The sequence below is a fragment of the Vulpes vulpes genome, chromosome 3, assembly GCF_048418805.1.
Source record: "Vulpes vulpes isolate BD-2025 chromosome 3, VulVul3, whole genome shotgun sequence".
Classification (NCBI taxonomy): domain Eukaryota; kingdom Metazoa; phylum Chordata; class Mammalia; order Carnivora; family Canidae; genus Vulpes; species Vulpes vulpes.
This window is the reverse complement of record NC_132782.1, coordinates 27,608,444-27,636,049: the sequence shown is the minus strand read 5'-3', so window position 1 is coordinate 27,636,049 and position 27,606 is coordinate 27,608,444. Positions and strand designations below refer to the sequence as shown.

Here is a 27,606-nt window from a genome sequence, read left to right as displayed (position 1 = left end):
GCTACCCCAAACTTCTGGGGGAAAAGGAAGAGAAGGAAGATCCTAACCTCATCTCACCCACGTAAAAACTAGATAACACCTACAACAGTGTAAATAACCCAGAAAATGACCCAGAGATGGGCAGAACTGATGATCCACAGCTAAATGTAGAGAAGAGGCAACAACAAAAAAGGGCAGAGACGTGGTCCAGAGCTAAATGGACCCACAGGAGGCAGAGAAGCTGTGGGCATAGAGGAGGGTGAGAAACTGACCCTTACACCCAGCAACCCAGGCCTGGGGAATCCATAAGGGGAAGATAAATCCCCATAACATTAGACTTTGAAAAACAGAGGGGTTCAATTTTGCGATTTCTTACAATTGTCAGGGTTTAACACCTGGAGCTTTAAAAAAATCAGTGGGCTTAGCTCTGGGATAGCCAGGAGGATGACAGGAAACTGAGTCCCTGCCCTTAAACAGCACAATACACAGCCCCAGTGAGATACAGCACAGAAGTAGCAGTTTGAACAATGCCTGGGCTATACAGGAAGGAGATTTATTTACAAATCTCACAGCATGTGCTAGAGGGGTAGGGATCTTTAGGAGACTTCTCTGGAAATGAAGGATCTGGCAGTTGCTATTTCCCTCCCCCAGCCCCCATCCTAGACACACAGATACATGCCAGAACCAGCTCAGTTCCAACATTCTCCAACTAACTAGGTAACAGTCCAGTTAACTCTGCTCTGGAGTTCGTCTACAGGCAGGCCCCCTCCAATAATGCACTTGACCTGAGGCCCTCCAAAGAGGTGCCACCAGCCCAGCTGAGCACAAGCAGCCCCAACAGTGGCCAGCACCACTCCAAAGTGACTCCTGCTTTGGGAGAAGATAGCGTCCTTGGGAGAGGGAGAAGATAACCACATACACCAATATGACTGTGGCCCCAGCAATGGGCTGGAGCAGACATCAGGTCTGACCCTACCAACCAATAAAAGCTTCTCAGTGGACAACACAGGAAAACCATGCTGCATGTTAGTGCTACTGCATGTCTGGCAAATGCCTGCCCTGACCTACCTCAAGTCCAAGGGAGCCCACGAACAACACAGGTATCAAACCCTGCCCCCAGAGCAGGCAAGGAAAGCCACTGAAGACTACTGGACTGAAGGCAAATGCAACTCAGCTACAACTGTAGGATGAATGCAACACACATAGGAGACACCCTGAAGCACCAGGTTCAGGGGACTTTGTACTGCAGGTCACTACAGGACCTTTTCTTCATAATGCCACTATTTTCAAGAGCAGAGGACATAGCTGACTTTCCTAACACAGAGAAACAGACACAGAAATTTTGACAAAAAGAAGAAACAGAGGACTATGTCCCAAATGAAAGAACAGGATAAAATCACATTAAGAGAGCTAAATGAAATGAAACTAAGTAATATGGCTGATTGAAAACTTAAAGAAATGGTCATAAAGATATTCCCTGTACTTGAGAAAAGATTGGAAGACCTCAGTGAGACTCTCAACAATGAGATAGAAAACATAAAAAAGGACCAACCAGAGATGAAAAACTCATTAACTGAAATTAAAACTATACTAGATGGAATAAATAGTACACTAGAGAAAGCAGAAGAACAGATCAGCGACCTGGAGAACAGAGTAATGGAAAGCAATCAAGCTGAACAGGTAAGAGAAAAAATATAATACAAAATGAGAATAGACTTAGGGAACTCAGAGATACCATCAAGCATAATAACATTTGTGTTTATAAGGATACCAGAAGGAGAAAAGGAAAAAAGAGGGCAGAAATTTTTTTTTGAGAAAATAATAGCTGAGAACTTCCTGAATATGGGTAAGGAAACAGATATCCAGATTCAAAAGGCATAGAGAGCTCACAACAAAAGCAACCCAAGGAGATCCACACCAAGTCACATTGTAATTAAAAGGGCAAAAATTAATGTCAGAGATTTTAACAAGAGTAGAGAAAATAGCTACATATAAGGGAAATCCCATAAGGCTATCAGCTAAATTTCAGCAGAAATTGGCCTTTTCCAGGCCAGAAGAGAGTGGCATGATCTATTCAAAGTGCTAGAAAAAAAAAAAAAAAAAAACAACCCTGCAGCCAAAGACGCTTTATCCAGCAAGGCTATTATTCAGAATAGAAGGAGAGATAAAAAGTTTCCCAAACAAAAAGAAGTTCAAAGAATTCATGGCCACTAAACCAGCCCTACAAGAAATGCTAAATCGGCCTTTTTGAGTGGAAAACAAAGATCATAAGCAGTAATAATAAAAGTAGGAAGCACAAAAGCAGTATAATTAAGTATGTATATAAAAATCAGTTAAGAGATTCATGAAATAGAAGGATGTGTACTATAACACCATATACCTAAAACATGGTGGGGAAAGGAGTAAAGAATGGGTTCAAACTTAAGCAACCATCAACTTCATGGAGACTGTTCTATGCACGGTAAATATAATCCAAATTGTAACTACAAATCAAAAATCAGTAATACACATGCAAAAAAAAAAAAAGAGAGAGAGAAAGGAATCCAAATATATGACTAAAGAAAGCCAGCAAACCATGACAGAAGAAAAGAGAAAGTACAGAGTATTACAAAAACAATCATAAAACAAGTAAGAAAATAAAAATAGGTACATAGCTACTAATAATTACCTTGAAGGCAAGTGTAATAAATGTTCCAATCAAAAGATGTAGGGTAACAGAATGGATAAAAAAGCAAGACCTATCTATATGCTTTCTACAAGAGACTCATTCATTTCAGACCTAAAGACACATGCAGATTGAAAATGAAGGGATGGAAAAGCATTTATCATGCAAATGGAAATGCAAAGAAAGCTGTGGTAGCAATAAATCAGACAAAATAGACTTTAAAACAAAGACTATAACAAGGGACAAGAAAGACAGTATATAACCTGTCAAATATAATCAAAGAAAGGACAGTATATAATCATACAGGGAAAAAGAACACAATAGGAAGTTATAACAATTATAAATATGTATGCTACACAACATAAGAGTACCCAAATATATAAAGCAGCTAATAACAAACATAAAGAAAGTAATTGATACTAATACAATCGTAGAAGGGGACTTTAACACCCCATTTACATCAATGGATAGAACATTTAAACAGAAAATCAACAATGAAACACTGGCTTTGATATATTGGACCACATGAATCTAACAGATATATTTAGAACATCCCATTCTAAAACAGCAGAATACACTTTCATTTTGAGTGCACATCAGACATTCTCCAGAACAGATACCATTTGGGGCCACAAAATAAGTCTCAACAAATTCAAAAATTTGAAGTCATATTATGCATTTTTTGGTCTACAATATTATAAAACTAGAAACCAACCTCAAGAAAAAAATCTAGAAAGAATACAAATATATGGAGGTTTAAATAACATACTACTAAACAATGAATGGGTCAACCAAGAAATCAAAGAGGAAATAAAAAAAAAATACATGGAAACAATGAAAAATGAAAAAAAACAGTGGTCTAAATTCTTTGGAAGGTAGCAAAAGCTGTTCTAAGAGGGAAGTTTATAGCAGTAAAGGCCTATTTCCATAAGTAGGAAAAAATCTCAAACAAGCTTTCTAGCTTTCACCTAAAAAAGCTAGAGAAAGAACAGACAAAATTCAAAATCAGTAGATTGAGGAGAACAAGGTAAGAGCAGAAATAAATGAAATAGAAACTAAAACAAAACAAAACAAAACAAAACCAAAAACAGCAACAACAAAAAAAACCCACATCAATGAACCCAGCAGATGGTTCTTCAAAAAGATCAACAGAATGGGTAAATCCTTAGACTCATCTAAAGAAGAAAAAAATGACTTAAATGAACAAAGTCAAGAAAGGAAGAGTAGAAACAGCAACCAACACCACAAAAAATACAAAGAATTATAAGAGAATATTATGAAAAATTATATGCCAAAAAACTGGACAACTGAGAACAAATTAATAAATTACCTAGAAACATATAACCTCCCAAACTGAATCAGCAAGAAACAGAAAATTTAAACAGACTGATTACCATCAATAAAATTAAATCAATTACCAAAAAACTCCCAACAAGCGAAAAGTCCAGGACCAAAGAGCTTTACAGGTGAATTCTACCAAACATTTAAAGAGGAGTTAATGCCTATTCTTCTCAAACTATTCTTAAAAGAGAGAGAGAGAGAGAGAGAGAGAACAGAACACTTTCAAATTCCTTCTATGAGGCCAGGTTTACACTGATATCAAAACTAGATAAAGATACAACCAAAAAAGGAGAACCACAGGCCTCTAATGATGCAAAAATCCTCAACAAAATATTAGCAAACCAAATCCAATATATATTTTAAAAAATCATTCAACATGAACAAGAGGGGTTTATTCCAGGGATGCAAGTCTGGTTCAATATTCACAAATCAATCAGTGTGACACATAACATCAATATGAGAAAGAATAAAAACTATATGATCATTTCAATAGATGGAGAAAAAGCATTTGTGAAGTACAACATCCATTCATGATAAAAACCCTCAATACATTTGGGTTAGAGGGAACATATCTCAACAAACTAAAGGCCATAAATGACAAACACAGATAACATCATATTCAAGGGTGAAAAGCTAAGAGCTTTTCCCCTAAGATCAGGAATAAGACAAGGATATCCACTCCTACCACTTTTATTTCACAGTTCTAGAAGCCATAGCCACAGGTATCAAACAACAAAAAGGAACAAAAGGCATCCAAATTATAAGGAAGAAGTACAACTTTCACTATTTGCAGATGACATGATACTAATACATAGAAATCTCAAAGACTCCACTAAAAAAATTCTAGAACTGATAAATGAATTCAGCAAGGTTACAAGATTCAAAAATCAATATATAGTAATCCATTGCATTTCTATGCACTACTAATGAAGCAGAAAGAGAACTTAAGAAAACAATCTCACTTACTATCACACACACAAACACACACACAAATACCTAGGAATAAACTTAAGCAGGGGTGTAAGTGAAAGACCTGCACTCTGAAAATTATAAAACACTGATGAAAGAAATTAAGGAGAGCACAAATATACGGAAACATAGTCCATGCTCAAGAATTGAAAAACCCAATATTGTTAAAATGTCCATACTACCCAAAGCAATCTACAGATTTAATGCAATCCCTACCAAAATGCCAAAAGCATTTCTCATAGAACTGGAATAAATAATCCTAAAATTTGTGTGGAACCACAAAAGACTCCAAACAGTCAAAGCAATCTTGAAAAAGAAAAGCAAAGGCATCATAATTCTGGACTGCAAGTTATATTACAAAGCTGTAATTATCAAAACAGTATGGAACTGGCAGGAAAAAAAAAAGACACATAGATCAACAGAACAAAATAGAAAATCTAGAAATGAACCCACAAATATAAGGCCAATTAATCTTCAATGAATCAGGAAAGAATATGCAATGGGAAAAAGACTGTCTCTTCAATGAATGGTGTTGGGAGAACTGGAGAGTAACATGCAGAAGAAGGAGACTGGACCACTCTCTTAGACCACACACAAAAGTAAACTTAAAATGGATTAAAGACCTAAATGTAAGACTTGAAACCATGAAAATCCTAGAAGGGAGCACAGGTAGTAATTTCTCTAACATTGGCCCTAGCAACATTTTTCTAGATGTGTCTCCTGAGGCAAGGGAAACAAAAGCAAAAATAAACTATCAGGGCAACATCAAAATAAAAAGCTTCTGCACAGCAAAGGAATCAATCAACGAAACTATGGGACAAAATACCAAATAGAAGATATTTACAAATGATAGATTGGGGGTTATATCCACAGTACACTAAGAACTTATACAACCCAAAAGCAAAAAAAAAAAAAAAAAAAAAAAAAAAAGATAATCCCATTAAAACTGGGCAAAAAGCATGAACAGATATTTCTCCAAAGAAGATATGCAGATGGCCAACAGGCACATGAAAAGATGTTCAACATCACTCATCATCAGAGAAATGCAAATCAAATCTACGTTACCCCTATCAGAATGGCTAAGATCAAAAATACAAGAAGCAAGTGTGAATGAGAATGTGGAGAAAAGGAACCTTCATGCACTGTTGGTAGGAATGCAAACTGGTGCGGTCACTGTGAAAAAAAAAAGGGGGATTTCTCAAAAAATTAAAAACTGAAGAAGTGATAAGAAGTATGTGTGTGTGTATATACATACATGCCCACACGCATGCGTGCGCAGACACACACACACACACACACACACAAAGGGATATTACTCAGCCATAAAAAGAATGAAATCTTGCCATTTGCAACAACACGGATGGATATGGAGAATACAATGCTAAATGAAGTAAGTCATTCAGAGAAACATAAATACTGCATGATTTCACTCATATGTGGAATTTAAGAAACAAAACAAAGGAAAAGAAATGAACCAAAAAAAAAAAAAAAAAAAAAAAACCTCCTAACTGTAGAGAAGAAATTGATGATTACCAGAGGGAAGTGGGTGAAATAGGTGAAGAGGATTAAATGTACACTTACCACGATGAGCACTGATACAGTATAGAATTGTTGAATCACTGCACTGTACACCTGAAACTACTATAAAATTTTATGTTTACACTGGAAGTAAACTAAAAAGCTTATTTTTAAAGAAATGATTTTTAAAAAGAATAGTTAGCTATCCCTTGGGAAACAAAATTAAAGTAAATCCCTGTCTCGTAACATACAAATTAATTTCATGTAGAGTTAAATACCTAAACATTAAAAATGGAAGATAAAATTTAAAAATTTTGAGTAACCTTTCTCTCTCTCTCATAAACACACATTTACACACACACACCCTGCCACATACTCCAAATGTCTAGAAATGATAGAAAAAAAAAGGAAAGATAAATAGATGCATAAATATGCTGAAAGTGAGGAAAAAATACGTTCAGTTAAAAAAAAAAAGTACGTATCAAGTTGCCAGATAAAAGACAGGATGCCCAGTTAAATGTGAATTTCAGATAAACAACAAATGTCTTTTTAGTCTAACCAAGCTTCACGGAATATTTAGGACCTACCTGCACAGAAGACTTACTATCAGCATTTAATATTTAGTATATTTAATGATTTAGTCTATTTTTAATCTTTAGAGTATATTTACTAAATCTGGCAAACAAAATGGGGCATTAAAAAGAAAATAAGACTGGATAAAACTTCCATAGGGACACCAACATGGGGAGACTCCTATAAAAGGTATTATCTATACTGTCATGTTGGGTTCTCGAGAGATGGTATATGCCAGGGACAGGAAAGTAACCCAGAGGTAACTTCCAGGGGACTATCGAGGTACAGCAACAGGGTATACAGACGGTTGTCTTTTATTGCATCCCTCTCTCCACTGGCTTTGTCAAGTAAGTTGATTGTACGCCCTAAGACGACCGCAGGGGAGGTAGGAGGTGGGTAACAAAGGCAAGGTTACACAAAACTTTTGCATACCTTTCATTCTCACTTAAGAACTGGAACACTGGGGGGCACCTGGGTGGCTTAGTTGGTTAAGCATCTGCCTTGGGGTCAGGTCATGATCTCAGGGTCCTGGGATATGGCCCAGCATTGTCAGGCTTCCCGCTCAGAGGAGAGTCTGCTTGTCTCTCTCCCCTGACCTTCTCCCTGTTCATGCATGCTCTCCTTCCCTTAAACAAATGAATAAAATCAAAAAGAGGGAAAGAGGGAATGAGGGAAGGGGAGGGGAGGGGAGGGGAGGGGAGGGGAGGGGGAGGGAAGGGAAGGGAAGGGAAGGGAAGGGAAGGGAAGGGAAGGGAAGGGAAGGGAAGGGAAGAGAAGGGAAGAGGACTACATATCACTGAAAGTCCACATCATTTATCTCCACAAACAACAGGGACAAGCATACCAGGTAAAAAACAAACAAACAAACAAACAAACAAACAACAACAACAAAAAAAACTAGTAAGAAATCTTAAATACAAATAGACTCCCAAATCAAAAATCAGAAAATATTTATAGAAACTCAGGACCTTTAGGGGAAAGCAATTCAAGAAGCAGAAATGATACCTGTGGGGCAAAGATTTAACACAGGAAGATAGACAGGAAGTTAGTTAGTATAATTATTTTTCTGACAAGGTTGTGAAAAAAATGCATTTAAAAATGGGAATCAACTAGAAATCATAATATTAAGAAAATAATCACTGAAGTTAAAACAAAAAGACAACCCGCAATTGATAGAATAAACAGCAGCTGGACCAAAGCCACAGAGAGGAGTAAAGCCAAAACATTCTCTGAGAATTAAAAACAACAGAAGAGATGGAACATAAAAAGGAGTAAGAATTATAAAGGGTACCTGAAGGGTCCTAAAGATACCCAAGAGAAAGTCCAAAGGAGAAAATAAAGAGAATGAAGGCAAGGCAATAACGAAAATAAGCATTAAAAACATTTCCAACAACTGAAGACAAAGGTGCTCAGGCAGTTCATTGAAAGATCCTACAAATACATACAAATATTTGCACACATGTGCACATGCATGAAAAAAAAAATATGCTCCAGCCCAGAATTTAATGCTTGACCAAAATGGAATTCAAGGGATAGAGCAAATTAAAACATTTAGTTATTCAAACATGTATTATTCATAGATATCTTCTGAAAAACCAGTACTGGACGTAACCTATCAAGTGAAAGAAAAAAATGAATTCAAGAGACAGTGTAGGATTCACATGCAATCAAATAATTTAGTACACTATAAGAACAAGTTTTGACTGTCAATTTTTAATATCAGCCTATAAATAAAATTTCAGAGGATAACCCACACAGGATCAATACATGAAAAACCATTTTCTCATATTTGCATAAGAGGATGAATATAAACACTGGTTAATTCGGAGTTCTTGAGGAAAAATGTTAAGTACGTTGGCCATTTAAGTACAAGCAATAAAAAACTGGGTGCAAAATATTTAGCTTCAGAACATCTAGAGAGAAGGAATGCATAACTTCCCACCCACGGAGACAATGAAAAGTAAATCCAATAAAGGGTGAGAAAGGAAACCAGTAAATAGGTGGGGACATAATTCACTTATTTTAAAAGTGTAAATAAAAACCCAGCTATGTGCTATATACTAGGAGTGTATTAAAAAACAAATGAAAAAAAAAAAAAAACAAAAAAAAAAAAACAAATGACACCTTATACCAGACGCTCCGATGTTCCCACGGCCTCTAATTTGGGGCCACCTCTAAGTTTTCCAGATATGAAGTTCTCATATCTGATGGATGCTCTCTCTAACCAAGTGCCTGGATCTTTCTCCTCTGTCCCCAGAGTTTTTCTCCAGCACCCCTGGAGCTTGCTCAGACTACATCCAGGGGAGCCCCAAAGACCAGAGGATTTCGCATTTCCAGGAATGACCCTCAAAAATATGGGACTGGATTTTGTGGATAAAGAGACCCAACCTTTCATTCCCCTGTGGGAGAGTCTGAGGTTCCTTAGGGGATTGAGGAGCCCACAATGGTAAACCACTCCTTGATACACCCTTTATTGAATTGTTCTCTTTCCCTGTGTGAGTGCTCATGTGCTGCTTGGGCTCCCTGGGATCACTTCTCAGCACTGACCCCTTGACTTGGGGTCTGCTTTTAGGGCAACCCAAAATGAGACTGTCGTTACCAGAGCTGGGGTGATGGTAACCTCTCACGCGACCTAACACTCCAAACACCAAGACTTTCACTGGTGGTGGGGTGGGGTGGGGTGAGGCATGGGGGATGGAGTGCACATACTTACAACATATGGGAGCGGATGTAATTATAAAGATTGTGGAGTTGGGGTGGCAGCTTCAGAAGCCTTGTAGGAGAGAATAACGGAGCTGAGGTAGCCAACGACAAATGCAGGGCATGGTGACAAAGGCCAGGAAACCCTAATGATAATACCTAAGGAACCCTTGCCTTCTGCAGTAACAGGGCAGCTTTGGTGAGAACAGAAACAGGATTTTGTTTCAAGGCAGTAGCACTACAGAACAGACAGACGGAGGGACTGTGAAGACACAGCCCGGCAGCTCATCTCTGCTACATCCAGGGCCCCGAGATCTGGCAATATTTGGGTACGTGTGACAAGTAAATCTTTAGAACCCAGGTGAGCAGAAGTAACCTGCTCCCTGCTCTATAAAGTACCGTTTCTGCAGTTGCAGAGAGATGACAAAACGACACCCCTTGGGCAAACCTATCATGAAATTATATTCACCCTTCTTATCAGAACCGAGTCCTGATATTAAAAAAAAAAAAAAAAGATTTATAAAAAAAAAAAAAGAGCTATAGGAACTGACTCATAAATTTCAGCAGGGCCTGGGAGTACATATGGGGGTGGAGCTTGAATGTTAGAATGGAGGAGAAAAAAATAAAATACTCAATAGGAGTTTGTCAATATGACCCAGAATATCATTTCTTAAAAAGGTCACATGGAGCCAATCTTGGTATGCTTTCAGGAGGCCTTTCAAACTCAGACACAGAGATACTCCTCAGCAAATTGGGTAGTGATGCCCCAAATGTTTGGGAGAGGACCTGCGAAAGGGGTCCGAAGGCCCAAGAAGGTGGGCACGTGATAATGAATTTACTATGTGAGACCAGAGAACCCACCATGAAGAAAGATAGCAAGGAGCAAGAAGTCAGGAAAGGAACAAGCAAACAAGGAAAGAGGAAAGCAGAACATCACAGATGCTCAATAAGCATGTGGTGATAAAAAACAGATGAATACCTTAAAACCCAAAATTTCAGTAGAAAAACTGTTACGTGTTTTGAATAGCATAATTAACGGTAGCTTGATTTTTATCATATGAAATCATGTGCCTGTTTTTTTATTTGTATTTTTTTTTTTGCCTGTTTTTTTTTTTTCTGGCGTTTTATCTTAAACCAAGTAACATACTAGCAATATTGACCATTGATTAGACCGCAGAAGAAATCTCAACAAATCCAAAGTTTCTAAATTACAACTGACCTCACTCATTAACTACAATGCAATACATTTAGAAAATGAAGATCAAAAAAAGAAAGCTCCACCAATGCCCGAACCTTGAGTCTAGAAATCAAGCATATATTACCAAATCACATGGGTGATAACAAGGACATCAAAATTGAATTATAAAGAATGTAGACCTGAATGAACTATGTATGAAAAACTAAAGTTTCAGAATACAATCATACGGTACTGGATGTATTTATTAAAGAAGAAATAAATGAAATTAGGTTTTTAGATAAAATTAAAGAGTCAGAAACATAACAACCCCAGAGGAAACAGGAGAAAAAGAAATAACATAATTAAGTCAGTAGAATAAAAATATTTTAAAAATAAAATAGCTCTTTTTGGCGGGGACGTAGACTACCTATGTAATATCTAGAACTTCGGTAGATACTATCAAGAAGGAAAACATGAGAGAGGCTGACTGCACAATTATAAATATTAGTAAAGGCATGTGAAATTAGGTATGGTCAAAATGATGTATGGAGACATTAGGAATACTGTTTTTAACTCTAGAAATCACTGGTATAATTCCTAATCAGGTCTTTAGCAAATTCCCTCTTCCTTCCCATAGGTCCCTTCGCTCACTTGAGGCAAAAAAAAAAAAAAAAAAAAAACCTTTCATTCCTTGACTCCATGTGGGCTTCTCTTTTGAGTATTAAGAACTCCTGGGTAGAGCAGAGGAAAACAGACCCTCCTGCACTGCCTCCCCACATCCAGGAGGCGATACACAATTCTGACAACACTCAGATTTATTGACAACCATCTCCATGGAACCTTGCCCTTGGCCTACACGGGAATGGTCTCCTTTGAAAATGTTCTCCATGATGCAATAAAACCAACATTACCCCTTAACGTAGTTCCCATGACAACCAAGTCTGAAGCCAATGGCATGTGAGCAAAGGTTATGTTGTCAACTCGCATTTTCCTATTCCACAGTGTTTGCTCATGATTAATAATAATAGCTACTTAGAAGTATTCTTTGGTCTGAGCAAGATAAATATTTTTGGTAAATGCGGTCGGAAACTAATACATTGGAAATTGATCAAGAAATTCTGCTAACTTGGCTTATTAACAACTTTAAAATCCTCCTGGAGTCTACTATTCTTTTAGCTTGAGCTTTTTCAAGGACTTCCTTTGGTCAGTATATAGCATAATCCAGGTTGTAACTTTATACTTTCTTTAAAAGTATCCAGGAAAATAGGCCCCGGCCCAGGACAAAATTCACTTTTTTCCTAAGAACACTGCTGTTAATTCTAAGAATATTCCCTCACCTCTCTTTTCTAGTATTTTACTTGTTTGTTTATAAGTGCATGTCAATGGTTAATAACACCCTACATTGCTCTCCCCTAATGCAATTATTGTGCTTATTTAATATCTCTGCTCACTGGTTTATTTTTTTTTACATCGGCTCTGGTATTGCTTCCTAGAATGTAGTCCTGGATTTTTAAAATTCACAGAATTTTCTCAGTTTCAAGTCAAACAGCAGGATAAATTTTTGACGAAAATATTTTAGATGAACTAAAAAAGCAAAATACCGGTGTCTTAAGGCAAAATTTATCACATAGTTACATCCATAGTCTAGCAATGCTTCTCTGGGTTTTGTTGCCTTTTGAATGAATCTAAGTTTTCTACATGAATATGCATTGTGTTTTTAGAATATTTTTGGGAAAAATCATCTAAAATATTTAACATTTTAAGCCTTTCTTCTTTCTATAATTTGAAGAGTCTTATTCTGAAATTATAGGTATTTACAAGTGTAATTGAAATCAGAAAATATGAACAGATAAGAATTACAATAAAATCATAAAATTACCAGAGACCAAAGGAACCACTGAAATAATATGTATATTTTGTCTCTTTTACCTTTCAGAGGAGGAAACTGAGAATCAGAAAGTTTACTGACTTGTTTCCTTATACTTCTCTAATTGGTGGGAAATTTGACACTCTAGCCTCCTGAGTCTCATATAAGGTTCTGTCCATTATCCTCATGAATGGTTTATGTTTCCTAATTGTTTTTGTCCCATCATCCCCATTAGGTAATGAGTTTTTAAAGGCAGAACAAAGTCTCTTCTTAGCTTTGTGACAATTCCCTGTACAGCAGTAACCTGAACGGTAAAAAATTCAATGCATGTCAATTTACTAAATATCTGTGATCCTGAAGACAACAAAATGCTTTTTAAAGAGGTAGAGTGCATAATGACGAGAGAAGTGGTAGTAGTAGAGTTGAGTTGACTGCAATCAATTCAATAAAAAACAATTTTACAGAGACAGAAAAAGATAGAGCAATTAACATAAGCCAAAAATGTTCTCCAAAATGTGAATCCATTGCTTTTATATAAAAAAGATGTCTAAAAAAAAAAGAGAGAGAGAGATGTCTAAAGAGGTTAATTTCCAGATAGAATTCATCTGCATCACCCTCTCATACTTGTTTATATCAAATACCCTGCCTAAGGTACGCGTGTGTCTCCCAAGCTTACATTATTGATGAATTACACTCGCCAGAAGTAAGGTCCGTGTATTGAGGCAAGATTTTGAAAAACATACTTAACAGGACGAAGATCTGGCCCTTAGCTATATCATACTACATAGAATAGAGATTTGCCAAACCATTTTTTTTTTTGCATCAATTCTGCATCAAATCTCAAAAATCAAATCTAAGAGCCAGGAATTAATAAACTATTTAACTTGGTGAGTAGGAGGTAATGAACGGCAACTATATAATTGTGAAATATGCCTTATTTGTAGTATGGAAATGTTAATTATAAATATGGAGAGTGTTTTTACTTTTCTTTTGGTTCACACTATTTTACAAAAAAAAAAAAAAAAAAACCTACAAAAACAAAACCTTCTCATATTCCTTGCAAGTTAGAGGCACTAGGATTCTAATAAATGTTGTTAAAGATTTAAACAATCTGTGACCAAGAGAAATCTAGTATGGTAAGAAGCCTCCTGGTTCTTCTCACTTTTTTATTCAAGTGGAGCACTTGAAATAAACCCCAAAGATCTCTTCCTAATGACTTCTGGACAATCCAAATTTCTTTGTTGTGTTTTGTTTTTAAGACTAATTTATTTATTGGGAGGAGGGCGGTGACAGAGAGAGAGAGAGAGAGAGAGAGAAAATTCTCAATCAGACTCCCCACTAGGCATAGAGCTAGAAGCAGGGTTCAGTCCCAGGACCCTGAGATCATGACCTGAGCCAAAATCAGGAGTCGGAGGCTTAACAGACTGAGCCACCCGGGTGCCCCTGGACAATATAAATTTCTAATTAAAATCACTTACGGGTTTTATGTTGCATTTGTGGCACAGTGACTTCTCCCCCTCAAAATAGTAACTAATTATAAATAGATTGGCCAACTAGATTATGAGATTTCTAAAGAAAACACACTTGCTTATTTATGCCTTAAAAATAATAGATTTGGGGGATCCTTGGGTGGCTCGGCAATATAGCGCCTGCCTTTGGCCCAGGGCTGATCCTGGGGTCCTGGGATCGAGTCCCGCATTGGGACCCCTGCTTCTCCCTCTGCCTGTGTCTCTGCCTCTCTCTCTGTGTCTCTCATAAATAAATAAATTAAATATTTTTTAAAAAAATAATAGATTTCAGGAGTGCCTGGGCAGGGGTGAGGGATGCTTAGTTGGTTAAGTGGCTGGCTCTTGATTTTGACTCAGGTCAGGATCTCAGGGTCATGGGATCCAGACTCACATTGGACTCTGAGCTCAGTGGAGAGTCTTCTTAAGAGTCTGTCCCAAAAAAAATAAATAAATAAATAAGAGTCTGTCCCTCTGCTCCTCTCTCTGCTCACTCTCTTTCTCTCAAAATATAATGAATCCTAAAATTAATAATAATAATAATAATAATAATAATAATAATAATAATAATAATTGGGGCACTAGGGTGGCTTAATTGGTTATAGTGTCTGCCTTCAGCTCAGGTTACGATCCTGGGATCAATCCCACATCGAGTTCTCTGCTTAGCTGGGAGCCTGCTTCTCCCTCTCTCTCTGCCTACTGCTCCCCCTACTTATCCTCTAATAAATAAAAATCTAAAAAATAAAAATAATAATAGATTTCAGAGATGATAATTAGTAGACTCAGAAAAATAAATATTTTAAAAACAAAATTTTACCTTCACATGAACTGGTTAACTTAAAAGGGTCTTAATAACACAAAATTAAAACGAAAATTTCATATTTAATGATCAATGTAATTAAAGAATTATATGGAGGCACCACATTTAGTTAATGACACTTATTTATCACGTCTCATCCTTCTTGTGATGACACCAACAGAAAGAGGGTTGGAACACTATCTTGAAACACCATCATTAGAACCAATGAAGTTACTAAACAGTATCCCTAATTATTTCAGGTGAAATCTAGACTGTGCCAAAATAGAAATAGGGGCTTGACACTTAGATCACAAAGGGCTTTTGCTACAAAGGTGAGGCAGATCTTAGGAACGATTTTCAATTCTAACCCATTTTCTTGGGCCTCATGAAAGTTCTACTTCCTATGAAATTAACATTCCTCAGCCGAACATTAGGGATCTTCTTCCCTGACCTAGTGTAAGAGAACCAGAAATAGATTCATTAACAAGTATTTTGGCTTGCACTGCATTTATCTCCCACTAAATAAGTAATGGAATTATTTCTTTTACTTCATTACTTTCAACTTAGAAAATCATAGGTTTGATTTGATGTAAAAAAGCATACTCTAGTTCTAGAGCATTCCAGCTAAAAGATCCAAAGATCATCATAAATTTAATAGTGACTTCACAAAATCTGGTTGCTGTGAATATTTTTCAGGATGATCAATTTGAAGTAAGAGTCATAAAAAAAAAAGTCATCATTAATTTCCCTGATTGCAGAACACATGTTCATCATAGAGAACTCAAAAAATGTATAGAACATATGGGGGAAAAACTCCAAAAACGTAAATTAACAATAACAAAAATAGTCCAAATCCTCCAATCCTGCAAATGACAACAACTGCAAACATTGTCAGCCCACTTTTTTCCACTCCTTCTAAGCACGTATATTTTCAATAAGACAAACTCATAGACCAGTTATACATCATCATTCCTGCTACATTTCCACTTTTTACCTCTGTGAAGTTTGTAAGGAACACTATATTTCTTTCATAGTACACTTGGATTAATTTATACTGCAGAAGAAACTTCACGTCTCCATTTTTATCTAAATCTTTCAAAGAGATTATTATTATTAGATTGTGTGTGTGATTATAATTTAATTCCCAGTGAATTAAGCTTCCAATGCAGCTCTTAGGAAGACAGCCGTGAAGAATGGAGTTTCCTCTGGATGTCTTATGCACCACCTCACACAAAATGGCCAATGAGCCCATATTGGCAACCACGTTCTTCAAGCTTTTGGGAGCTTTCTGTTCAATACCAGAGCTCAAGCACCTGCAAAGCACAAAGAAAGCATCTTGGAGTTTCCATCTTTATAACCAACTACCTAACAGGTTAGCAAGCTTTGTGTCTTATGAAATTAATTGTATTCAAGATAGCATCCAGCTCGCTCAGGGGTAAAAATCAAACTGCACGTACTACAACGAAGGAAGCAGAATGCTGTTTGACTCATAATCTACAGAAATACAGCTCCTTGTCCAAAAGACTATCATAATAGGTTAAATATTCAGTGTTTAATAGCTTGAAGTCAATGCAAACAGGCTGCCCTATTTCTGCTCAACATAAAAAATCACTCTTACTGGACTTCACTACAATGTCTTGTCATCAACCAATCCAAAAGAACATTAACTTTTTAAAAGTTGTATTAAATTCATTATTTTATTGGGATGCCTGGGTGGCTCAGGGGGTTAAGTCTGACTCTTTGATTTCAGATCAGGTCATGATCTCAGAGTCATGGGAATCAAGTCCCATGTCGGGCTCCAGGCTTAGTGATTTTAAGATTAAGATGAAGATTAATCTTAAAATTTTCTCTCTCCCTCTGCCCCTCCCCCCTGCTTATGCTCTCTCTCCCTCTCTCAAAACAAACACCAAAATGCATGATCGTACTTATAAGGCTCCATTGAGTATATTGTCCATTATGACACAAAGCATCTTTTAATTTCGTGCATTATCTAGAAGATTTCACGAAAGAAACGTATTACTCATGAGTCTCAGTTCCAGAAACACCTGTTTTCTCATTAACAGTAGGTTTAAATTTACCTTGCTAACAACATATTTTGTATTTTTATCTTGCTTTCAGTAAAACAGGGTTAAATGTGTGCCCCACCTCCAATAACTATGTAAGACCTATGATGTGCATTTCTACCTGTGTTCTTTGAATCCCTGCTTTTGTTTTCTTCCTAACCTTATTTTTCATTTACCTAATTTCTCATTTATTTATTTTTATTTTTTTAAAGATTTTATTTATTATTCATGAGACACACACACACACAGAGAGAGAGAGAGAGAGAGAGAGAGAGAGAGAGAGGCAGAGACACAGGTAGAAGGAGAAGCAGGCTCCATGCAGGAGCCCGACGTGGGACTCAATCCCAGGTCTCCAGGATCACACCCTGGGCTGAAGGCGGCGCTAAACCGCTGAGCCACCCAGGCTGCCCTCAACTATTTATTTTAATCATTTTCATGGTACCCATTATTTTAAGCAGCTTCAATTCCTTTGTTAAACAAGTACAAATTAGTAATATTTATATTATCAGACGACGTTTTTAAAGGAAACTTTGTTCCTATTTTATCTACTTTTATCTAAATACTTTAATGATACATATGTGCATGTGTGCATTTTAATACCCAATGAGTTTGTACAGGAATAAAGACACACTTAAAACTATTTTAATAGCATTCTCCTTATCTGCAATTTCTATTGAACTAGGCAACAAGAAAAACGTTAAAAGCCCTTTTATTTTTCTTCTAACTCAAATACTCATAAGGATTTTTTCAAGCAAATGTAAGAAATAAGATAAATAAAAAGATTTCTAAAGGGGATACAAATTAATAAACCATAAGAACTTTCACTAATCCAGTATAGAAAATTAGGTCTTAAGAAATCTCTCGGTAATCCACTTTCAAACTTCTCCAGTTTGTTCAATAATAATTCAAGTTTACAATGGTCCCAGAGTAAGTCACCTCTCTGTGCCATGATTTCAGTGTTTAACTTATAATTAAGCACTTAAAATGTTTGAGAATATACTTCTCAAGGCATCAACACATTGCATAAGTTTTCTCTCTCTCAGATAAATAAGTGTGTCAGCGCGAGCCATAGAGTTACACAATGCATTATGCAGAGCAATTTGGTCAGCATTATCTTCATTCTGTTCTGCTTAGGAGACAAAAGTTGACATTACGTAAATTAAACCACTTTGTCATGTTTTGATTCCCTTACTCAGTTCTATCTGCCTAAGAACATAGTTATTTCTGAAAAACTGAAATAAATGACAGATTTTGCTCTATGGGTATATGAGCATTCATGAAAATATGAAGGTAATATTCCATTTATTTAGGAAAGCATGATATTTAAAGTGAAACTAATAGAAGCAATATGGCAGAGATGATAGCATTTTAAAGATGGAAACGTCTTTAGAAGTGATTTAATTTGGCCCCCTTATTCTGTAGTTGTTGCTGTTAGCCAAAAAGCTAGGTGATTTTCTCCAAAATCACAAAGCATGGAATTAGGCTAGAACTCAGGCCCTCTAATGGCCCAAATCTGCAGGTAAATTATCAATCTCTCTTTGAGAAAAATGCTTTTATAACTTTCAATCACAGAAAATATTTGTTATATAATCACATTTACATTATACTAAGTTCAATGTATGGGATATGGCTGGTCAGGAGAAATGTGCTAGGCTGACGGGTGGTAGGTACCACCTCCGAGCCCAGTGTGCCATCGTAACTCTTGATGTAACAGCAAGGGTTGCTTACAAGAATGTGCATAGAGACAGAGAGATCTGGTATGAGTACGTGGAAAATCCCTTCTGTGCTGTGTGGCCACAAAGTGGACAATAAGCACAAGACAGGTAAGGCCAAATCTATTGTCTTCCACCCAAAGAAGAACCTTCAATAATACTAGGATATTTCTGCCAGAAGTAACTACAACTTTGAAAAGCCCTTCCTCTGTCTTTCTAGAAAACCATTTGGAGACTCTAACTTGGAGTTGGTTGCCATGACTGCTCTTGCCCCACCAGACGTTGTCTGGACTCAGCTTTGCCAACACAGGATGAGCACAATCTAGAGGTTGCTCAGACAACTGCTCACCCAGATGACAACCTATAAGAAAGTTGCAGCTGGAGCCCAGGGTCTGAAGTCTAGATTTATAGGCAGCTGTCCTATGATGGGACTGGTACACCATTTTGGCCACCTTATTATACAGCTAAGCAGAACATATGCTTAATCTTTGGGACGCTGAAGGAGATGAATGAGCTTTGGAGTGAATGTGGCAGTGTAAAAAGCTTCCTCTGTTTTTTGGATCTGCATATTTAACTGTTTTGAAATGCAGTTGTCTCCTTCCTGAATTTCAAATCTAAGACCACGTTAGTCACATCACAATATCCAGGAGTGAAATTTTGTTTGTTACTGTCACTCCCTTTCCTTTTCACTTAGAATCAGGATAAATTGTGTTTTAAAAAGAAAAAAAAATCTACTTTGTGGTAATTCCTTCCCAATTGTGTGCACTTTTTTTTTTTTATTATAGGCATAGGCTTTATAAAGTTTTGCTAGATACTAATGATAACTACATAAAATGTAGACACTAATACTAACTAGTCAAGAAGCCATTTCGTAGTAAAATGACAAGCAAAAAAACCCCAACAAAATCAACCAACCAAAACCACGAAAGCTTGACTCATCTAATTTGAAAGCCTCGGGTATTTTCGGGCATGTCTGGATACAGAGAATAAAATAATGACACAAGGGCTCACCACTTTCACCATTCCATTTTCTATATAGCTGGGCCTGGTTAAATTCTCAACTCCCCTCCACACAATGGAAAGATGGTTGCCTATACTTGTCGACGTATATATCATCCTAACACCAACCCCAGTAGGCAGGTAGAGAGGACGCTTTCTTTCCACTTGTTCCAACAAGAGTTCTAGAATAGAGTTTCCAGGGCTCTGAGTCACCTTCTCACCCCTGAATTAATCACTGGGATACAATGTTTTGATTACTCAAGCCTGGGTCACATGGCCACAGAGTTTGAATCAATCTCACTCAAAACACATAGAATACAAATGGGGAAATAATGGTTTTGCCAGAAAATGTGAAAATAAGTGCTGGGCAAGCCAAAAAAAAAAAAAAAAAAGGACAGATGTCCTCTAGTGCTCTAGTGCACTGGTTAAGCAGAGAGAAAAGTTTCGGGCCTCCAAACTTTCTTTACCTTCCAATTTATCCCAGAAATAGTTGCTATGGATTATCTTCCAATACATTGACAGGAGCACATCCAATCACAACGCGGTTCTACATTTTACATGGACAAGGTTCTCTCTCCAACTCCGACTCTGTCTCTCTGTCCACAGGACAGAAATAGTAAGTGGCAGGAAGTCCAGGAAAACCTGGACTTCTCAGGATTTCTCATGTTTCTCTCTTCTGCTTCTCCTGTGCCACCTTAAATCATGGTGGGTGAGAGCCTAGCCAAGGCTTTGAGGTTGTAGTGGACGGGGAATTTGGGAAAAGAGCAATCTTTGCCATAGAGTTAGGACTGAAGCCTTTTAAGCCTAATTAGTTTAAGAAGAAATAACTCTCGTGTGATCCAGCCCCAGCTTGGATTGCTGCTATCAGCTCTCCACTCTCTCCCTGTAATAGAATTAGGGACTTCATATCCTTTTCCATTAGCCTCTGCAGTGCCTTCCTCTTGGGGTGGAGCATACTCCTCTGTCACTCCCACTTTGGGTTTATCTCTAGGATTTGCTCTGACCAGCACCATGTGAATATAACATGCGCCGCATCTAACAAGAGTGTCACACCAGCTGGCGTGGCCTGGTTTGTGCCTTTGTGCTTCTGCCATCTGCCATCGGAAGATCTCGCCTGGGCCTCGGAATGAAAGATCTGCAGAGCAGATGTGAAGATGACTTGCTGAATGAAGAACAGCCACCCCGCCCACATCCCAGACATCAAGACCACGTCTCTCACCGTAAATCACTGGCCCAGCTGGGCTGTTTGTTAGGCAGGTTTATCGTGCAAAACTCACTAAAACAACATATTACAAAGTTGTCTGCATTATGGTTTTTGACTAGACACAAATCTAAGAAAAGTGTTATTTTTAAAACATCAGGGCCATGACTCAGATGGTCTCTCTTCAGAGTAGAGTCATGGTATTAAAGAAAAAACATGAAGTCTGAAAGCCAAAGAATCAAACTATGGATCTTTATCTGTACGTCTCCAACACTTTGAGGCTGATATGTTCATCAATGCAAGGATTTTAATAATGTGCCCTCTTTCTTCCATCTTCTCTCCACGTATGGTAAGCTGGCCTTACCACTGCTCACACCAAATATCCTTCCCTGCAAACCCACATACTTCCCCTTAACCTACAGCCTTTAATCCTATGCTACGCTCTTGTTTTTTCTTTTTTCTAATTTAACTGACAGAACAAAGAACCGTTTGGCAAACAAGAATTTTCCTGCAGAACTAGGTGGGAGTTACTAGGTCAGAATGGAATTTTCCGTCTTCGTCCAGATTTTCCCCAATGCTTTCCTTGGGAACAACATGGGAAGAAGTGACTGGTATGTGGTCATATTTGCTCCCCTGATTCTGTTCATGTCAGTCAGCAAATATCAACTTAAAGTTTTTCAAGTTATTATTTGTGTGTTCCTGTTTTTATTAATTTTTTAATTATAGAAAGAAATATAGTTTTAAGAAAGTGAACAGTGCAAAGATGTAAAAAGAAAATGTTAGTAATCTTAACTTTCCTCCTCCAATCTCACTATTCCTGAAGTAATCAGTGTCCCCTATGGTGTCTGCTCTTTGAAATATTTATCTATATAAATACATCATGATTTTCTACTCTTCTATAAAATGAATTGTATTATATAGTTTCATCTAATATGGATTCTTTTCCCACATATAATAGACAAATGACATCTCTTCATGGAAATATGTCTAATCTAATTTTCATTAAATCTAATTAAATCTAGCTTTCATTAAAACTAGTTACATAATATGCCATCTTATATATTTATCATAAATTCTTCAACCAATCCTTCTTAATGCTTATTTCTTTTTTTATTGTTTGCTTGCTTACTTTACCATTACATGGCAAAGCAAAGTCAATGAGTTAAGAGGTGCTCCATTACAGGGAAGAGAGAACCAATCGTTGAGTTGACCATACAATTATCATACAGGGTCTTTCATAATATGTACATGTATGATTCTGTCTGGATCTTTGATCTTTCTTTTTAAATTCTTTTCCTTTACTGTTTCTGAACTTCCAGACTGCCCCCAACAAACCCCTGGGACCATGAATGCATGCTGCCCATGGGCCAGGAATATTAAGCAGAATAGGCAACTACTTTGTTGTCCAAATTCAGAGAATAAAGACTTGATTTTCACCTCAGATCTCTCTTAACTATCTTGCTAATACCTAACATTTCTTTGTCTTAAAATAACTGCAGATATCACGGAGAGCTAATGCATTAAGTCTCATTAGGCTTTTACATATCATTTTTAATACTTTTGTCAAATCTTGCCAGAGTAAGTTTTTATATGGGAAAAACGAATTGAAGAGCAATCTTAAAAAAAAATTTGTCTAGCTAGAATAAAAAATGAGTAAAAGGAGAGTGTACTAAAGACAAATTTCACCTAAATTATAACTTTATGGAAGGAAAGACCTAAACAGATGACTTCGTGTTGAAGATATTTTAGAAATCAAATACAGTTCAACATTTTGTATCAGCCAATGGCCTGAGGTTATTGTAATATTCAAATCGTGTTTTATATCCTTCGGCCTGGTATCAGATTGGTATTAGAATTTCTAAGGCACAGTATACTTTAATCTTTAAGATGCCCTCAAATTTCACGGCTGAGAGAGTCAAATTTTGTGGTGTTTTTTTTTTCCCCAAATGCAAGACATGGGATCACCACTTTCCTTTCCCATGGTAAGAAAGTAGTGAAGTGTGGCAAAAACAAAGCCTGAGTTCCTGTTAGACTTTAGGTAAATTTCAAAACAACCATTCTCCATCTGGTTGTCATGAAATAAATCCCAGAAACCAATGTAAAATTGTTCCTTCCATCATAAAATTCTTGACAAATAGAAGAGGTCATCATTAACCAGACTAAGAGCATTCTTATTTTTAAAATAAAAATAAAAATGTTTAAATGTGAAGAGTTCCTGATTTTATGCAAAAGAATGGCTTAGCAAACTAACTCCTTAGCTTCTCTTATAAAAATATTACATCTCTGAATTTTTATATCATCTATGACTAGGTTTTCCCAAGGGCCTTGAAGTGCATTGTAGAAAGACCTAAATGAAACTAGCTAAATAATACTTTCCTTCTATATCCAGTCAGAAATCTTTATAATTACTCTTTAAAAAAAAAAAAAGATGTATTTACATTAGAGAGAATGAGCACGGAAGCAAGGGGAGAGACAAAGGGAGAAGGGTCTCAAGCAGACTCTCTGCTGAGTATAGAGCCCATTGCAGGGCTTGATCTCACACCCAGAGATCATGACCTGAGCCAAAATCAAGAATGAGCTGCCTCACTAAGTCACCCAGATACCCCTATAATTGCTTTTATAATCCCATATTCATCTTTCTCAATCAAATTTTATTTTCTCAGAGACATTTCCTTAATCTTAAAAAAAAATGGTCTCTTAAAGGCACTGGGCACTACTGTGGCAATGGATACTGTGAAATACATCCTCCGTGTGAAGGAACATGTAACAGGAACAAGTGTCAGGATTTCAAATAATCTGATTGAGAGATTACACACCAAAAATAACCGTGAAATGGAACATGATGAAAGAAAGAAAATTAAGATATTTTCTTTACTTTTTTTTTTTTTTTTTAATGATCCTTTATTGAAATGCTTTGCTTTGTAGTTCTTACCTAGGCTGGGCATTCTACTGCACCACTATTAAGGCCACCTATGACGTCATGAGGGTGGTGGCCATCAACATGCAGCCCACAGACTGGGCAGTCCCCAGGATCTCTTTAATGGTGCCAGAAAGTTCTCAGGGTAAGGAGTGGGCCCACATTTGTCAGGCAATGTTGACAATCTCATCAAAAGTGATATTCCCACTGTGCTTAATGTTTTTGTTTTGTTTTTGCTTCTTCCTGTCTCTTGGCGGGTCCTTGAGGGCTTTGATAATCAGGGCAGAAGCAAAAGGACCCACTTCAATCTGGGCCTGTCTGTTATGAGGAGTCCGTTTCACTGTACTCCTCAGACCCTTCCAATCACTGGTTGCCTTGGTGAAGTCAAACCAACCTTTTTTGGAGGCAGACGCAGTTGGCCGATCTTTGGGGCCAGGAAACATGTGGCACCGGCACTGCCACCAGTGTCTCAGGTACATGCTTCGATCTCACGGGGCTTGGACCAAGGCAGCATGGTGGAGGCAGCTGCTGTTAGATGAACCCGGGTGCAGGATGACCCAAGACAGTTGCCCCTTTGCCTCCTCTGAGCCAAAAGCCAAAAGCAAGAAGACAGTCTCTAAGGATTCCCAGAGGATTACCAAAAATCAAGCAAAATTAATACCACCCTATCATTATACAAGGTACTAATTAAAACAGGATACTGTGGGGTGACCCTATGTGGTGAAAGCCAGTGGTGTGGGTGGTGAGAGAATTCACCTGAGGCAAAGGAGATAGGAGTTTACTGAATACACTGCAGGGAGCAGCAGGCAGGACAGCAGAGGAGACCCTGTGTCTGCCAGGAGAACTTCGGGAGGCTACAGTTAAGGGGGAAGGTGAGGAAGTAGGGAAACCTAGGGAATTTTCCTTTCTTGATAACTGTGTTTGGGTATAAATAACGCGTTGGTCAGCTAGGGCTTCTGGATAATGGAGGTGGGTGCCCTAATGGGTGTGTTTGTATTCCAGGTGGGTCACCGTGGGCCCTTCTACCCCACTCGGGGTTCCATTGTTCAAGTGGGTCACCTAAAAGCGGCCTCTACAGATACATTTGGTTTTAAGAGGGTCTGTAAAAAGGAAGGTTCAATGACTAACTTGCAAAGACCAATTCGAAAGTCATCATTAAATAGAATAAAATTTTAAATATACTTTTCTAAAATAATATAACCGCATTAGTGAAAGCTGGCATCAACAGCATTCAAGGACAACAATTTAACCTTTTTTTTTTTTTGAAATCATAGCCCTTCTAACTAGCTCCACCAAATTATTTTCTAGTAATAAAAATCCAGTCTGATAGACCTAATATCAAGATTTTAATTGTTCATTTACTCCTAAGCTTTCTTGCTCTCTCCACTTGGGCCTGTGTTAGGATGGGAAATCTTCAATGTGAGAGGGCCATGACTGGATTTCCAGTTTCCCCACTCTGTTCTTCTCACCCTGCTTCCTGACTCATTTGTTTGACTTTTGGGTTAGAGTGAAGGAAAGAAGAGCAATATGAAAGTCACTTAGTGTTGCTGGTCCCTTTATTTTTTCATATATAAAACATATCAAAAAATCACATTTGGTCACCTGAATAATTACAATTCTTCCCTCTTTTATTCAAAAAAAAAAAAATAATGAGTCCCTAGAAGGCAGTGAAAAGCCAAATGCACATTTCACTTATCTGGCATTTTTTTTCTAGGGCTCTTGTCATAACAGCAGGCTTCAGATTGCCAAATATGTGTGTGTGTGTGTGTGTCATATATTCTGGCCTTACACACGCAGTCTCCTCTCTGGCAAATTGGGTTTGTTTTTTGTTTTTTGTTTTTTGTTTTTGGCAAATTGGTTTTAATAAAGACAGATAGATTAGGACTTCACAGATCAACTGAGATCAACGTGAAATAAGTAGTGAGTAGCTAGCGTTTTTTTTTTCCTCTGTCCCAATGCTTATCACCAAAAAGCGCCTACCATGGTATCAGGAGATATTCTATTCACTGTTGTGTGAACAAGAGACCAACAGTCCTGATCTCACAAAACTTACATTCTGTAGACTGGTAACAGACAGTAAATAATAAATAATAATAGAAAAATAAACATCAATCAGGCTAAAGAGGAGATGGCATATGCAGTTGGTGGGGAGAGGGATTAGTTGACAGGTTGCAATTTTAAATGGGATGATTCCCCCTCGGCCTCGTTGAGAAAGTAGCATCTGAGCAAAGGCAGGAAGCAGGTGAGGGAGCCAGCCAGAAGGCAGAGGGAACGCTCTATGCAAAATTCCTGAAGTTGGGGCTTATTCAAGGAGGAACCAGAGGGCCTGGTGGCTTGATGCTCCCTGAGAGAGGGGAGAAACAAATGCTGCAGTCACAGAGCTAAGGCTGAAAGGGAGGAGGCCCATCAGAGGGGTCTCCTCCGTCAATGCAAAACTTTGTCTTTTACTCATGTGGAATGGAGAAGCATGTCAGAGTTTAAATAAGGTAAACTGGGCAAACTGATTTAGTCTTAAAAACTCACTCTCGCAGGGCGCCTGGGGGGTTCAGTAGGTTAAGGGCCTGCCTTTGGCTCAGGTCATGATCCTGGAGTCCTGGGATCAAGCTCACCTGGGCTGCCTGCTCAGCGGGGAGTCTGCTTCTCCCTCTCCAAGACTCTGTGTGTACATGCTCTCTCAAATAATTTTTTTTCAAATAAATAAATCTTTAAAAATAATTAATAAAAAAAAAAATAAATAATTAATAAATACTCTGGCTACTACACTGAGAAAAGACTGGGTGTAGCGAGAGACGATGACTCAGTGTTGACTAAATTCTACTATAGTCGCAGACAACGCTACAATTTCAGAGGCTTAAAAAGCAAAGAAAAATAAGGGTTTTTTTGTTTGTTTGTTCTCTCACATCACACAGCCATTGTGAGTCAGCTATAGCTCTGTTCCATGTTGACTTTCCTCTGATAGAACAGTTGCCCTCTGGGACAATACCGGTCTTATATCAAAGGGGAAAAAAAAAAAAAAAGATAAGCTGGACCAGGAGCTGGCTCTTAAAGTTTCTGTACAAAAGTGCTCTGAGTTACTTCTAATCACATTTCATTGACCACAGCAAGCCATGGGGTCAAAAGACACATCTATAATCCTCCCACAAGTAGGGACAAGTCCTCAAGAAAGGCATGCAAATATTTGGAATAAAAATACAATTCTCCAAAATATGGGAGAGAAAAGAAGGGAGATTATTTGGAAAGCTATCACAGAACTCTCAGTGAGAGGTGATAATGACTGGTTCCATATCAATTATATCCCCATCGGTGGAATCCTGAGATTATCAAAGGTATCAAATGGAAAAGAGCTAGGGAAGTAGCCAAAAAGAGAGGCTCACATGAGAATAAAAATGGCATAGAGGCCTATAATCGGAAAAAGAAGATCAAGAGAGGGGTGGAGGGAATTCAGTGAGAGAAAAACTAGTGAAAACAAAACACAAATCAGCGTAATTATTACATCAAAGTATTTTAAAAATATGATTTAGTTTCATGAATACTTACAACTAAAATTCAAAAAGGGGAGAAAATATCCCAAATAAAACTTAAATTCTAGGGCAGCTCCGGGGGCTCAGCGGTTCAGCTCCG

The 27,606-nt window shown here is 37.6% G+C and overlaps 1 pseudogene; it reads left to right on the top strand.

The window, feature by feature from the left end:
• Positions 1-19,235, top strand: part of LOC112934884 (GTP-binding nuclear protein Ran-like) — a 44,749-nt pseudogene extending 25,514 nt beyond the window's left edge.
• Positions 19,236-27,606: the final 8,371 nt, after the last annotated feature.